A 16,303-nucleotide genomic window follows, 5' to 3' on the forward strand; every position below is an offset into this window, starting at 1 on the left:
TAAAGGCCCCTATTATGCCAATTTGGAATATTGCCTTTCATGCAGTGTGTACTGTAGCTTTAGCTGTATGTGAACGTAAACAATCTGCCAAAGTACCGGTAAAGCTGAAAATGCCCGAATAAATAAAGTTATTGTCTCCTAAAAATAAAGAATCATAAACAACAACAACCTAAACGAGTCATCAATCAGTAATTGGAATCCCACATCCATGGATGGATGATGCCATCACGGGGTGGTAACACATTTTTTCATAACGCCTGCCCCTGCCAATGTTCTACATTGGCCATTTGCAAACAACTGAGCAGCCCTGAGCAACTCAAACACGTGTAGCTTGTTCCGTGTTTTTAACATCATGTCTAGAAGAGATGTTGTGTCTGTAAATTGTTTTGCTGTCTGTGAATTTGGTTTAAAAGTTTCCCACTGTACCACAGGCAGTAAATCCCCAATCTTTTTTTGTGATTCCCCATCATTTTACTGACGAGCAGCCAATTCTCTAATCTCAGGGTCCTAGTTTAATGCAGAATTCACAAAACCCTTGATCTTGAAAGATTCGTTTCAGACCCAGTTTATTTGGACCAGATGGCTCCACTGAATCACAAACCTGTAAGTATGATAAGAATGTTTATATTTTCAAGTGTTCATAATACAGAACTATGGCAATTTGCGTATATTTTGTCTGACACGCACTGTATTATATGCAGTAGACCTATCACAACAGACTGTGGCCATCTGACCAATGAGAGAAGAGTAGGCTCACGGAAAAGTAGGGGTTTAGAGAGAATGAATCTTGGAGCTGCTTTGAAACTAATTGTTTTGAGAATCATTGGAAAAAATGAGGTGATATTAAGGTGATATTAACTACAGTAAAGTTTGGTATACAAACAAAGTATCAAGACCCCCTTTAAAATAATCACATTTTGTTGTGTAGTTAGGGTGGGGGATGAAGGGATGAGGTGAGGACTCAAGTAGGGCAGAGTAATGGGCCTTTATTTAATAAAAAAAATACAAAAAACAACAACAAAAAACGTACCTGTGGGGGGGAAGGACAGGCTGGAAAAGCAAGGCAAGGCAAGGAAGGATTCAGGGCCCATTTCAGAAAGAGAGGTTAATGTGAGAAAGAAAAACTCTGAGTATGTTAACCCTTTAAAAAAAACGACGGAAACACTCTGGGGAAGACTTTTCCCATTTCAGAATGGAAGGTTTGTCAAAGCCGCGAAAGCAGGGTAAGTCAAGCTATTCTGAAAGAGAGGTAACTTACCCATCTATGAACCTAACCCTGGTCAGGAGCAGGGGGGGTATTCCAGAAAGCAGGTTATGTGACATCCCCGGGTATGTTTAAGAGTAAGTAAGCGGATAACCTCAACTTTCAGTTCCAAAAAAACGGAGGTAACTTTCAGGGTATGTTAGTTGTCATAGCAACTCACTCTCTGAACTTAACCTGCTCCGGAGCAGGTTATGTTCCAGGGTTAGTTCACTTCAGCGAGCCTTCAGTGGGCGTGACAGATAGCGCACAACATTATATAATATTACAATATGTAATATAGCCTATATATATATTAGGGGAAGTGAAAGTGGCCTATGGTTTAGAGAGTCGGACTTGCAATCCAAGGGTTGTGAGTTCGAGTCTCGGGGCCGGCAGGAAATTGTAGGTGGGGGGAGTGGAATGTACAGCACTCTCTCCACCCTCAATACATGACTGAGGTGCCCTTGAGCAAGGCACCGAACCCCCAACTGCTCCCCGGGCGCCGCAGCATAAATGGCTGCCCACTGCTCTGGGTGTGTGTTCACGGTGTGTGTGTGTTCACTGCTGTGTATGTGCACTTTGGATGGGTAATGGGTTACCATACTTGGCTGTATGGCACGTCACTTTCACTATATATATGATATGTTAATGAGGAAGCACTAACATAAGTAATAAATAAGGTAATATATTATTCTAATATGATTATTTCTTTTATTGGCATATATAAGAGTTATCTGTATAAATTATAAAACACTATGACAAGGTAATGTTTAACATACATATTTATTTATTTTATTTATTACATTTTATATTATCTCACACATGGATCGGCATTTTTCTATAATGTCTAAATTTAAATCAAAATACATATCTGATACGACTTAATATATAATTAGCATAAAACAAACAATATAATTCACATTCTCAAGGATTAAAGATTAAATGGAAAAAAATAAAAAAAATGATTGCCACAGCCATCAATTAGGTGGCGATATGCACTAAGCATGTAAACAACGAATGAACAAAAAAAAAGAAGAAAGAAGCTTGGCACGCTTTTTCTTAGAAGCCCGTTTCCATAGTGACTCGTCGATTCGTCGCTCTGTTGAGAATATCTCGAGTCTTAATCAGGAACATACTCTGAGTTGAATGAACTTACTCCCGGACGCGTTTTTGGAACCACATACCTAAGCAAGGTTTGGGATTAATCAACCGAGAGTTCAGAGTTTAGTTCACGGTAAGTTAACCCTGCTTTCTGGAATACACCCCAGGTTTTCTTCGGAACCCAGAGTTTCTTTCGGTCTCCTTCCCCTTTTTAAAGAGCAAGCGATGTTTAAATACAAAAATTCATGCACGCTGCAAAAATGCTTTCTAACTAAGTATTATTTTCTTATTTTAAGTACAAATAAAATCTTAAATCAAGGTGGATTTTCTATATAAGAAAATGACAAGATATTTAGTCTTGTTTCCTGGGGGGGGATCTAAATTAAGTGCATTTTACTTAAGTAAACTTATCTGCCAGTGTGGTAATAAAAATAATATTAATAATATCTTTTCGGCGGGAGTTGTTGCCATGGTGAATCGTAATATCGTAGGCCGGAGAGCTCCATTAATCATGGCTTTTTCATAGTCTTGGTGCGCGCCCTAAACTCAGTCAACCTACTCAGAGTTGACTGAACTTACACACAATTCAGCTGTTCTGAACCCAAAAACTCAGAGTTTCCCCATCTCAGAGTAAGTCAACTCAGAGCTTGTTGAACCTCCTTATTGAACCAGACCCCAGAACACATCCAGGGTGATACAATGACAAAATAGCATGGCATATAGGGAGCAAATGAGGAGGGTAACGAGGGAACATATGTGGGGCAAATGAAACAATAATCAGGTAACAAGATGGGTGGGGTCAAGACAATTGACATGAGAGCACATGGCACACCCCTTACCAAAAAGTAGTATACTTCAAGTTTATTTTATTAAGTATACTTAAGTAAAGTTCAAGTATATTTTGAAGTATAAGTCAAGTATACTTAATTGTCATTATAAGTATATATCTTAGAAGTACATAAAGCCCATTTCTGAGAAGTACATAAAAAGTAAACTAAAAGTATACTTTCCAATTTTTAGTTTAAAATAAGTATACTAATAGCACACTTGAATAAACTTCTTTTTCGTAAGGGACAGGAAACAAAGACAAAAGCCATGTGCTCACACAAAACAAAAACACAAGCACATGGCCAGCAAAATAATCACAAGCCATGTGCTTCAAAAAAAAACAAGACACAAACACGCAGCTGATAAGAAAACTCATAAGCCGCGTGTTCACACAAGACAAGACAGCACGCAGCCAGTGAAAACCAAGCTGCGTGCTATACAGCACAAGACAAAACATGACATGAAGGCAGGCAGTCGATAACACAAGCGGCATGCAACAACAACACAAGACAACAAGAAAAGCACGCAGCCAAACACAAACTACGTGCTTCACAAAACACAACACACATGGACAGAAGAGCGCACGGCCGAGCGAACTCGAGACCACATGCTCCCACAACAAGACAGAACATGGAGTGCGAGTGTCCAGACCCCGACACGAAACCGAGACTCAACACGTGAGTGCCTGGATCTGAACACCACGCTCCAACATGAAACAGGAGATACCGGCGAGAGCGCACGGTTCGAGCAGTCTCGAAGCCATGCGCTCACATGAAAACAACAACATGTTATGACGGGAGTGTCAGGGCTCTGTCACAAAACACTAGTCCGAAGTGACAGAACCCTGACAGTTGCAGCCTGAAATTAAGACAGACATAGTTTTTGTTTTATACAGCTGTATTTATTTGTGCAACTTATAACATCCAACTGAAAGATAAAACACCAATATGTCAGAAAAACAGGAAAAAAAAAACAGAATTACTGAGTTGGAAATAGGATCACCCCCACCTAAAAACAACTTGTAAACTCAATCAGGTGTAGCTAATTACCTTTTCAATGGCACACAGTGCCATTTGACTTTCAGTTGTGATCGGCTGTGGTCATTTTGATTATTTCAGCATGAAAAGAGCTTTCCTGGAGCATTTCAGTCCTTGGTAGTGCAACTGAAGCAAACAATCAACTATGGGTGGCAAGGCACTGTCAAAAGACCTCCGGAATAAAGTTGTGTACAGGCACAAGTCAGGAGATGGATACAAAAAATCCAAAGGCTTTATTAATGCCTAGAAGCACAGTGAAGTCTATTATTAAGAAGTAGAAGGTTTGGTACAACACAGACCCTCCCTGGATCAGGACGTCACTCCAAACTGGATGAAAGAGAAAGGAGAAAACTAGTCAGAGAGGAGACCAAGAGACATACAGCAACTCTGAAGCAGCTGCAGGAATTTATGACAAAGAGTGGTCATTGTTTGCATGTGACGACAATATCACTAAATCTCCAAAATGTGGCTCGTATGGGAGGGTTGCAAGAAAAAACACACCACTACTCAAGAAAGGCCATTTTCAGTCAGGACTGAGCTTTGCCAAAACACACTTTGAAGATTCTGAGGCAGATGAGACTAAAATTGAATTATTTGGCCTCAACACCAAATGATATGTCTCGGAATAGCGGAAATCCGATACAGCTCACCATCCAAATAACAGCATTCCTACAGTGAAGCATAGAGGTGGTAATATCCTGTTTTGGGGATGTTTCTCTGCAGTAGGGACTGGAGCAGTTCTCAGGATAAAAGGAAAGATGGATGGGGCAAAATACTATCAAATTCTTTAATAAAATCTGCTGCCCTCTGCCTGAAAGTTTTCAATGGCAAGAAGGTTTACCTTCCAACATGACAATGACCCAAAGCACACAGCAAAACTGACCACACAGTGGTTGAAGAAGAAAAAGGTGAATGTCCTTGCATGGCCTAGTCAAAGCTCAGACTTGAACCCCACTGAAAATCTTATGAAATGACTTCAAGACTGCAGTACACAAACAAACATCAAATTTAACTGAACTTGAGCAGTTCTGCAAAGAACAGTGGGCAAATATTGCAAAGTCTACATGTGCAAAGTTAGAGACATATCCCAACAGACTAAAGGCTGTATTTAAAGCAAAAGGTGTTTCAACAAAATACTGACAGAACGGGTTGATCCTTTTTCTGACTCAATGATAATGTTTTTGTTTTTTGCTGTTATACCTTTACTTGGTTGTTATAAGTTTGAAATTCATCTGGGTAAAACAAAAACTGTGTCCGTCTTTATTTTAAGATGCAAAGCAATAAAATGTGATCATTTTAGAAGGGGGGTGGTGATTCTTTTCTATATGCCTTTTTTTTTTACCTTGCATGCATGAAACCTATTGTAGGAGACCCCCAAAACAGTATTAGGAAACTTTAAAATGGATAATAGGGGCGCTTTAATATCTTCCTTTTGTTTGCATGCCACATCAACTTTTGTAAACCAGTCCTCATTTTAATGAATACAGTATGCAAATCACAATACCTATACGAAATATTGAATTACCACACATTAGTCTGACTGTGTGCCCTGGAGGCTGCTCTTTCATATCACAGTGCAGGCTGCCAGTCGGATTTACAGTGGCTTTGTGTATTTGGGAATGTCGCCTGATTGCACTCTGTTTGCTCAAGGCCCTCCTATGTGAGATAATGTCAGCAAAGGCTAATGAGCTGTGAGCAATGCACTCTCATTTTTACACCAAATAAAAGGAGAAAGCCACGGTTATTTAAGGTGAAAGAGGTTAAACAGCACGTTCTGAAATTATGCTAATTTCCCATCTCCAGATTAAAATGTCAGAGGGTGACAATAACCCTTCCAATTGGCTCATTAAACCCTGTGTCATCAAATCACAGTCAAACTGAATGCTTGTGGCTTCCTAACTGAGACAGCGAGATGACATTAATGTGACATGTGTGGGGAGGTCAGGAAGTTGTCATGCTCTGAGTCAACAGCAAAGCAGTGGGCAGTCACTCGAAGGGAACCCTTCATTTTAACTTGCATGACATTCTACCCATGATGCCATTATTGATCCATCACAGACATTTTTAGATATATAAAACTTGATGGCCAGAAGGAAAATACAGGATGCAACCATGTGTCATTTTCGTCACTAGTGCAATTTCTGTCACTACACAACATTTTGGTATAGGATGCACATGGGTTAAATCTGACCTCATAATTTCTTCGGGGTAAATCATCTTGGCACAAAATGTGCAGCGAGACATCTTTGTTCTGTCACTTTGTGCTATTCAGCCTTCCATCTGGCCCTCTCACTCTCGACGAGACACATTTAAGCATGCATCTGTTGTCAAATGCACCCCCTAGCCTTGTTATTTCAGCCCTGGATGGTGTTACAGCAAGTGATAAAGGGCCAGCTCAGTCCATGGTTAATGCTTCAAAAAAAAAAAAAACGTTGCTAGGTTTCGAATCAAGAAGCAGAGGTATTGCCACGAATGCTAAGATGGCTCCTGCACATGCCAAAGCGACTAGGTCACGCGGCAGTCAAACGTAAAGTTCAAACTAAGCTGAAAGTCACACTAAAATAAAGACGACTCGGCATGTATTTTCAGATTTTTAAGAATTCAAGAGGGGTTTACAGCATTTACCAAACTTGTCACATCACAGCAGCCAAAGAGCTGCAAGAGGCTGGTTTTGACAACTTAGTATGCAGTGCAGTCAGCCCATTTTACATTATTCATCTCTTTGGAGGATACGCCAAGGAGGCTCAAAATACCCAGTACCCTACCATAACCCACTTATTGAGAGATGACAGGGACTCAGAGGTGCTCTTTCTGATTGTAGATGACAAAAAAGGGTTACCCCTGGCCCCTTTCGATCCTGAGCACATCTCTCAAACCACTTAAATACCTGCCTCAGGTTCTTATTTCTTTGAAGCTTTGTAACTGATAACTCATCTCTGAAGCCCACACTCTCCTGCATCACCAACAGTTATGTTCTAATGGTTCCCTCTTGGTTCTTACTGTCAGTACAGACTTATTCTTCTTTCCCATTCACTGTCTCATCAGTTGCATGTCATTTGTCCACTTTGCTAATCAGTTCCTTGCTCTGGGATCAATTGCATTAAATGCAGGAATTGCATTAATGCAGTGTAATTAAGTACTGCTGAGGAGATGCTTTAAATATAATCAAGTTTCATACACTGTTTGCACCAGACTAGCATAACTCACAAGACAGAACTAACTACATCATGCTGCAAATGTGTGTGAAAGAGAGTGTATCCAAAACATTGGTGGAAAATAGCGGGGGGGTTGGGGGTTGGGGGGCTGAGGTTTGCAACCCCCCACCCCCCCCCCAAAAAATTAAAATATATAAATAAATAAAAATAAAATTATTATTTAAAACCATGCTGTGTATTGTAATTACTATAATAATAAATACTTAAAATAACTGTGTAAATATTAAAACAATAAAAACGCAAACAAGGTAAAAAATAAAACAAAATTGTGTTTGAGTCCCCCCTCCCTTGCATCACAGTGCTTTGGTCAACTGTAAGGTAGCTTGTTTAATAGCTACCATAGCTTATTGGATAGTCACCCACTACAACTAACACGGCAATAAGCCTATGTGTGAACTAATATTAGGCTAATATTGTAGATCTACCATTGCTTTGGGTTTTGCTCAATATGATGTTAAGTTTCAGATGAGTGGGCTTGCTGCAGTTGAATATAGTCTGAAGTAAACAAATAAAAAAAATATTTAAAAAAAAGTCCCCTGTCCCAGACAAAGCCTAAAATGCTGTAAAGGACACAAGATAATTTAATAATTATAAAATGACCACATGGTGAACCTATGAACCTAACTCAGATTTAAGGCAGTTTGGCCTTAATTAAGGCAAATCATCTTTGTGTCCCCTTCAAAAATTGCTATTGAGAAATTATATTTATATTGTCAAGTTAACTGATCTAATTTTGCGTGATCTGTGACATTGTATAAGATTGTTCATAAGGCTTTTTGTGTGTATTTGTTGATGAAGGGGTTTTGTAAACATTAATATTTTTAGAATTGTGGTTCTCATCATACTTTTTGTCAACTGCTAGAGTGAGTTTATGAGCATTCATACTTAAAGACCAAACACAAGCGCCTATTTTTTGTATTGACAGTTACATTTATGCAGTAATTACATAGACTACTAACAAATTAAAATAAGTTAAATAAGAATCACAAGCTAGGTAGCCTACTAAAGATCGCCTATTAAAACACATGACTACGTATGGTAACTGCATAATACATGTGATAATCTTATGCAGCACAAACCTTATATTAAAATAAGCAAGACAGGCTACTTACATTTTCTTCTGTCTTCGTGGATTTGAAGGCAAAGTAACTCAAGTTCAAGGGCTGGTCTTTAGGTGGAGATTTCAAAACTAAATTTAGTTAACAAAACTAAATTTATAAGCAAATATTTTAAATAAATAAACAAGTTCTATTATATTTGTGCAACAGGGATGTTGTATCTCAAGTAATCTCTCCAACACAGTAACAGCATACAGCTGGGCAGACCTTTTACTGCATTTGATGATGCCAAAATATTCTCTGGCAAATGTAAATTATTTACTAAACAAGCAATTACTATTGCTAAAAACTTATCTAACACAATTCTTTATTATTAGATAAAAAATTATCAATATTCATATCCTTGTGTCACCGTTGTCCTATACATGGGGGACCAAAAAACAAAGCCTATTCAAAAGCATTGACTTCAAAAACAAACTTGCAAAAAATATGCTATGTAGACGATTTTAAATAGAGGAGAATCTGCTAAGATGAGCCAGTTTGCACTTGACTATTTTTTTTTCCTAAAACCATGACCCATTTAAACGTTATTTAAAAGCATTTAGAATCCATAACAGCACTTCAAATATGCATTTTTTTCTCACAGTAGTTAAATTAACTTATGACCTTAATTGATTTTAAATGTCTTCTATTTTTTTATTATGCCTGTGTAAAGCTTGTTGAATTATGTAATTAAACTCGCATTGCCCAGAGTACCATATTTCTCTATCTGTATGTGTGCTGTAGGTTCGGTCCTTTTCTTGGACTGAGAATGGCGAGACCAATGAAAACACTGAAAGCTACAGTGACAATAAATGTTTTTGACTTGCACTCAAGCCCACAGTGGGTTTCCATGGTGATGCTCTCACCTCTTTCCCGCTGTCACAGTAAGGCTGCAGAAACAGAAGTCATTGACATGTTTTGCATGTCATAGTTACAGCTCGCAGGAACACAAGCCCGCTAGTATCCGGCTAAATAGAAACGGATGAGCAGAGAGGGCATAAACCGAATGGTTTCAGCTCAAGACTTATTTAACCTCAGACATCATGCTTCAATTCCCACTCCCTGAACTTTTGCTTCTCTCTCCTCTGATCGCACACAAAGAAGGGGCGTGTTTAGGAGGATTCATAGCTCTGTTGGACACCAGCTACCTCTGTTCCTGAATCGTGAGATGGAGTCCATTTGAGTTTGCGTGCCTTGTGAAAAAATACATACCAAGTTTACTGTAAAATCACACTTGGGTTGTGACAACTCCAACAAGGCACTAACTGTTGGCTCCCTACTAAGAGGCAACATTATTTCCTAAGTCAAGGACCCCTCAGACAGAGACAATGAGCTGAATGGAATTGAGCTGCACAGGAGAGGGTCCCTGCATGAAAGAGCTGACTTTGGCCACAATATCTAGTGACAGAAACGTCTGAGACTCTGACATTTGCGAGTGATGAAACTCCAAGTAAAACCTATTGACATGCACGCTGAACCCCTGTGGTCCGCTGTTGTCTTACAGCAGTTGGCAGGTACAGATGAGTGTTTGCAGACAAAGTTGACACCCACTTTTCCCTTTCATTATTTATTTTCATTTCAAGTGCCAATCAGGCACTGGTGTATTGGCCAGGTGGCAAGAGTCAGCAGGGGAAGGATAAGAATTCTGTGAGGTGCATGGATGCTGGATGCATCACACAGGAATGGAAACTCAGGAGGGGTGAAAAGGGACAATTACAAGTGTGGGGGATGCTTCAGTGGGAATAATAAATTGCTTCAATAATAAATGATAAAAATATGCTTCAAGTACCCATTTCAATTAATACTTACACAGTTTAATGATGATGAAGTTGTTGTTTCACTATTCACTTGTTTTTTTTCACACATGAGGACAAATAAAATAAAACTAAGCAAAGACTTTTCATGGTCTTTGAAATATTTAAAGAATTAATGAATTACACTTATTATTAATACTCCTCAAGTTGTTACAAACCTGTTTGGATTTATTTATTCTGCTGAACACAAAATAAGATATTTTGAAGAATGTTGGTAACCAAACAGTTTCTGGTAAGCTTTGAAATCTAAGTTTGTTTGTTTTTTTTGGGAGGGGGGGGGGGTTTCAAAGGGGACAAGCAGCTGTTTAGTTACCAACATTTCAAATTATATATTTTTCCCAAAATATTTATTTTTCAAAATAGATGTTCAACAAAAGAAATAAATTTGTACAGGTGACAGAATTTTAATTTTTTCATACTTTTACAGTGAGGTATAATTCTGCTTTTTTGGTGCATTTTAATTAATTTACACTACTGGTTAAATGTTGGTTAAAATGTGTGTTTTTTTTTTTGTTTTTTTTTTTTTTTTTGATTGTTTTTTCTATGCTTTTGAAAGAAGTCTCTTACCTTCACTAAGACTTAAAGATTTAAAGTGTTATAAAATAGGTAAATGTGTTGCACATTTATTCATTTATTCACTTTCTATTCATCAATAAATTCTGGAAAAAAATCACAGTTTCCACAAAAATATTAAGCAGCAAAAACAGTTTATTAACTCTTATTATTATTATCTACATAGATAATAATAAGAACTATTATTAATAATTGATCACCAATAATAATTGATAATAACTAAGCACCAAATCAACATATTAGAATTATTTCTGAAAGATAAGGTGATTAGAGTAATGGCTGCTGAAAATTCAGCTTTTTCATCCTAGAAATAGATACAATTTCTATTAATATATTTTAAAATGTAATTTGAAATTGTAATAATATTTCACAATATTTCTGTTTTTACTATATTTTTGACCAAAATGCACACTTGATAAGCACAAGAGTCTTTATTCAAAAACATTAACATTAACTATTGCAAACTTTAGATCAATAATGTATATCATCAAAATCTGATACAGAATCTGTGTTCATGCCCTGCTGTTTTCAGTCACATGATTGTCAAGCACACAATTGCCTGCCTTTGTAGGCAAACGCGCACAGGCTGAGTGATGTCAATAATGTGTTGTGCATTTTATTTTTTGATTTCCTGAGCTGCTGAAGTACAGTATATTCCCTTTTGAAGTCAGTCGAGGACACAAGTGTGATATAACCTTAAAATTTCACCAGCTCTGAAGATTTAATTCCACAGCATGTCAACAGAAATGACCAGGGCCTGCTGTGAAATCCCTATATTTGCACTCGCTTAGGATGGATGCATAAAATGAGTGCATCAGCAGCTACTCTTCTGAAAGCCCTCTCTTTCTCCATTTGGTCACATTTACAGCCTCATCAAATTGATACTTGCGGTTGCCAAGTTAGGTAACAAGCCGCAATATGAAGCTACCCCTTAATGCTCTGAAAGGCAGAGTAAGGACAAATAAAGATCTGCCTTTACTTGCCCTTGCATGTCACATTATATGTGCAATCATGTCAGAGGTAATTAGCCATGTGGGAAAAATACAAATCAGAGTATTAAGAGTAGGTGGGCACAACAATCAGTCACGTGTAGTATTCTAACTTCAGTTTAAAACAAACTTGAATAAACATTGTTCCTCAGTGGGCGCTGTCACTTCCAACTTTCAACTTAATTACCACATGAACATAAGCAACAACATTGTTAGAGTAACACAAACTTATTAATAGAAAACGACTACCAGTCAGTCTTGAAACAAGTTGTTATTAATGGTGCCATTCCTCCAAGGAATTTTAGATTTCCCCTTTCTTGTTCACGCAGCCTGGAGCAGAATAACTTGTAGCGGATAAGGAGGCAATTAAAGCATGCAGTGCCAATCAACAGCTGTTCTAGAAAGTGGGGCAGAAATGTCAATGATAAATAATTAGAATGTTGCCAAAAAATCTTAACAGACTCTCTGTTAGTAGCAGTTTGCAATACATGCATTTGTGTCACTTTCCCAGAAAACAAGGGCAACAGCGTCCAGTGGCTATGTAGAGCTTGTGAAGCCTGGGGATGTCTCTTAACGGCGCACTATCCCAGTTTAGCTAGACCCGGTCTAGATTGCAAACAGCACATTTTTCAATGGCCCAATGAGCAAAATATTTATGTTAGGATGGATGTTTACTGACCTTTGCAGTGCCAAAAACTCCTTCAAAAGCCAGTTCTCAAGCCACACGACCTGTAACACAATACCTGTAAGTTAATCCGTGGCCTAAACGAAAGCACAAGCAATGAAACTAGACAGAAAAATTGCATTTTCAGAAAGAGAGAGAAAGTATCATGGTATTACTGTGTTTTTTTAGACATGGTACAATAATAATCCCATGTTTTGGACATGCACCTTTATATTCTTTATCAGGTACCACAAAATACAGTCTAAACAACATTTTATACTGTATGGATACAAGATTTAAGTAGCCTACTATTACTGTACAATGTTATCACCATGATAATCAGTATTATCTATATAGCATGTAACAACACCACAACCACTGAAGAAATGTATTTTATTGTTAAAATGTTTAGTACATTTAGTTACATTATTTACTATATTGTCTGTCTTTCTAATATTTTTATATTATTAAATTAATTCCATCGAAATACAAATATGGCTGAACTGAGCATTCACTGCTGACTAATAAAGGTGTGCTCCAAGTGTGGAATAAATCTGGGCATCTTCAGAATGGTGCACAGACAGCAAATGTCTTTGCAGAGTTTAGTTTGCTACGTCATGCGTGATACATGACAAACTGTACAACATTGCCATCTACTGGCAAGCTGGTTAAACATCCCAACAATTTGTATTTTAATTTGTATTTATTTATTTACATATTTATTTGAATAGATTAGGTTGTATTCATTCTACAGCAGTAAGATCATTTCATAGATTTACACCTATTTAACTATTTTTATTAGTTCAAAACTATTTTAATTGTGTTGTTGTCATTTTAAACCACCAGAGGGAGCGCAACTCCTATTTCCTGTGGGATACGTTGGAATTTGACCTAATCAAATTGTGATTGTGAGTAATACAACAGTTAACTAGTTCTAATTCTGATAAATAAGCAGAAATACAAATATATTTCAGCATATTTTTAGTTTCTCCATTTGTTTTGTTTCAGCAGTTTTCTCAATGAAAAAGAGAAGACTAATCAAAGATTTTTTTTAAATAGCTACATACAATGCCTGCAGAAAGGCACATTGTGTTGCAAAGTCAAACAAATTGAAACTTCATATTTAAATTGTTCATTAATCGTATCAAATATGTTCTACTGTTGAGAATCCGTCAAAAAGTACAGTACTATACACTTTAGTTATTAATGTACTTTTAAGGGTACTCATATGTACCATTTTGGGGTCATTAAAGTGCAAAGTTGTACCTTTTAGCTTTTGTATCTTGTGGTACCACCCAAGTGACATCTTTGTTTTTTTCTGAGTTATAAAGATTGCTAATACTTAACAACAGTGAAATCAATTGGAACAAAAAGGGGGAAAAAATCCAGACACTACTAAGATCAGGACATCATATCAAATTGAGCAAGCAGACAAGAGAGGCAATTATCAAAAAATTGAGCAGCAGGCCAAAACGAGTGGGAGAATCTGTCCAGACATCAACAACCTCATCAGCACTTCACTTACTCATCCACTTAAAGAGAGTGAACTAAAGGAAGCCACTTGTGAGAAATGTCAGTAGTGCGGCGTGCCCTGAGTTTGTAAATGAGATTGATGAAATTCTTTCATTTTGGTCTGTGTTCAATTTGTAGAGGAGTACTCTTGAATAAAATGTGTTGAATGTTATTAAGTCATTTGAATGGATTTTTGAACAGGAACTTTGCCTGATGAATACTGGACTGGTCGAAAGCGTTGTGCTGTTTGGTAAATAATTTTAGTTTTTTAACAGTAACAAAATGCAAAAATACTTTCTGATATTTTCTGAACAGCACTAACAGCACTGAACAGCTCCTTTCTTGGTCATATTCAGTTGGTTTTGATCAACTGTGTTCTCTGAATCAAACCCGCCACGAGAGTCTGCAGTTTCTAAAGTCCTTCAGTGCAAGTTTATTAGCTGGCAGGCAGAAACTGGGGCCATTTTATTTTCTTTGATCAAATAATCAAAGGGAACCATCAAAGTTGGCAATTACTGTTCCTCAAACGTGACTTAATTACATCCTATAGCTGTTCAAAGACAAATGTTTGTACAGAACACATTTGCCATCCAAAGGGGAAAATGGATGCCATTTATTTTCTCTACTAATTAATATATTATAACGAGGATCAACCATGTAATGGCATCTACACAGACCGGATGCGCTTACACACCAATATAGTTTTGAAACGAGCAATCAATTAGCTGTACAGATGACTTGGATCAAATTACTCTCAATCAATTGCCCCAGAATATTGCTTACCCTCATACTGTGTGTGTTTCTAAGTGTGATGAATGAGAGCCATTCTTAAGAATTGTTCTGGGGGTTGAGTTTTACAGCTATCCCTATTCTTACCCTCTCAAACCAATGAGGGTTAAGATTTGTGGGGTCGAAACAGAACAAACCTCTACCCCTCTGAAGACTGAAAAGGCCACAGAGAATATACAGACTTCCTGCCACAAATCTCTCATTGATTTCCTTTTAACACTAGCTAAATGGAGATGCGCTACAGCACTCTATTTGATGAGACTACTTTTATATGTGAATACACATATGGATCAAAGCATACGCATAATGCATATATACAAACAAACATGCCCTCTGCCAACCATACGTCTAAATGACTACAATCAATGATCTATCTACACATCAAGTGTTTTTACTTGGCGTCGAAACTAATAGGTATATGTTACCCATGCTCTTCACATGAACACATACATTGAAATCTTAATAAGCACCTTGAAGTATAGAGACCTTACACTATACTTACATTACAAATTGATTAACTCAACTTGAACTAACTCTCATATAAACCCAGCTGACATTTTTTTGTTTCCAGAATGTTTTTTGGGGAAAGAAATCTAAGTTATAAATAAAACAATGATTATTGGAGTATATTTTACAAGAAAATACTATTTCAGTCTTTCTACTTTAAAATTTGACGTTGCCATTTCTTTTAAGTTTTTTTTTTTTTTTTTTTTTTTTTTTTTTTTAATTTACTAGCAATTTCCGAGTGAAGATTTCTACACCAAATTTGTCTCAGCATAGAACTTTAGGAATTGGCTCCCAAATAAACTAAAGAGCAACCATACACTTACGTTAGTGGAATGTTCTGTGTGTTCTGCTGGGGATTTATTTTTAGGTTTCAATTATTTACAAAGCAGTCATAATATAAACAAACACATATTTCATAATTCTCACAAGTTCCTTTTAATTATTTGTCAATGTAATAGTTACACAGTTTAAGGTAACGGAATGTAAAAGAATTGTCAATTAGAGTCAGGAATCCATTCAGGAAAAGTTTTAGCTATATGTTTCCTGTCTCTCAGATGGATTTATCTTCAGCTCTTAAACAAAGTTAATTGTCTGCAAAAGCACATCTGGATCAATGGTGGATCATTTGTGTGATGCTGTTATTCGCATTATCCATTGGTATCCGGTAATATATTTGATTAACTGACAATAAATCCACCAGACCTCATTTCCTAGATGGTTAGTCTTTCGTACACAACCTAAAGGTGAGTATTGATCTTGTATTGAATTTTTAATCAAGATCGGTATGCCTATGCAATCTTATAAGTCTGACTGGTTTATCATGTCAAGTAATTGCTAGCCAATGATTTTGGTTTCATGTAATTAATTCTTCATGTTTTTAAAAATTTCATTTAAGAGATGAAATTGATCATGGTTTGATTTCAGCGGAATG

This window comes from Cyprinus carpio, chromosome A12 (assembly GCF_018340385.1).
Source record: "Cyprinus carpio isolate SPL01 chromosome A12, ASM1834038v1, whole genome shotgun sequence".
NCBI lineage: Eukaryota > Metazoa > Chordata > Actinopteri > Cypriniformes > Cyprinidae > Cyprinus > Cyprinus carpio.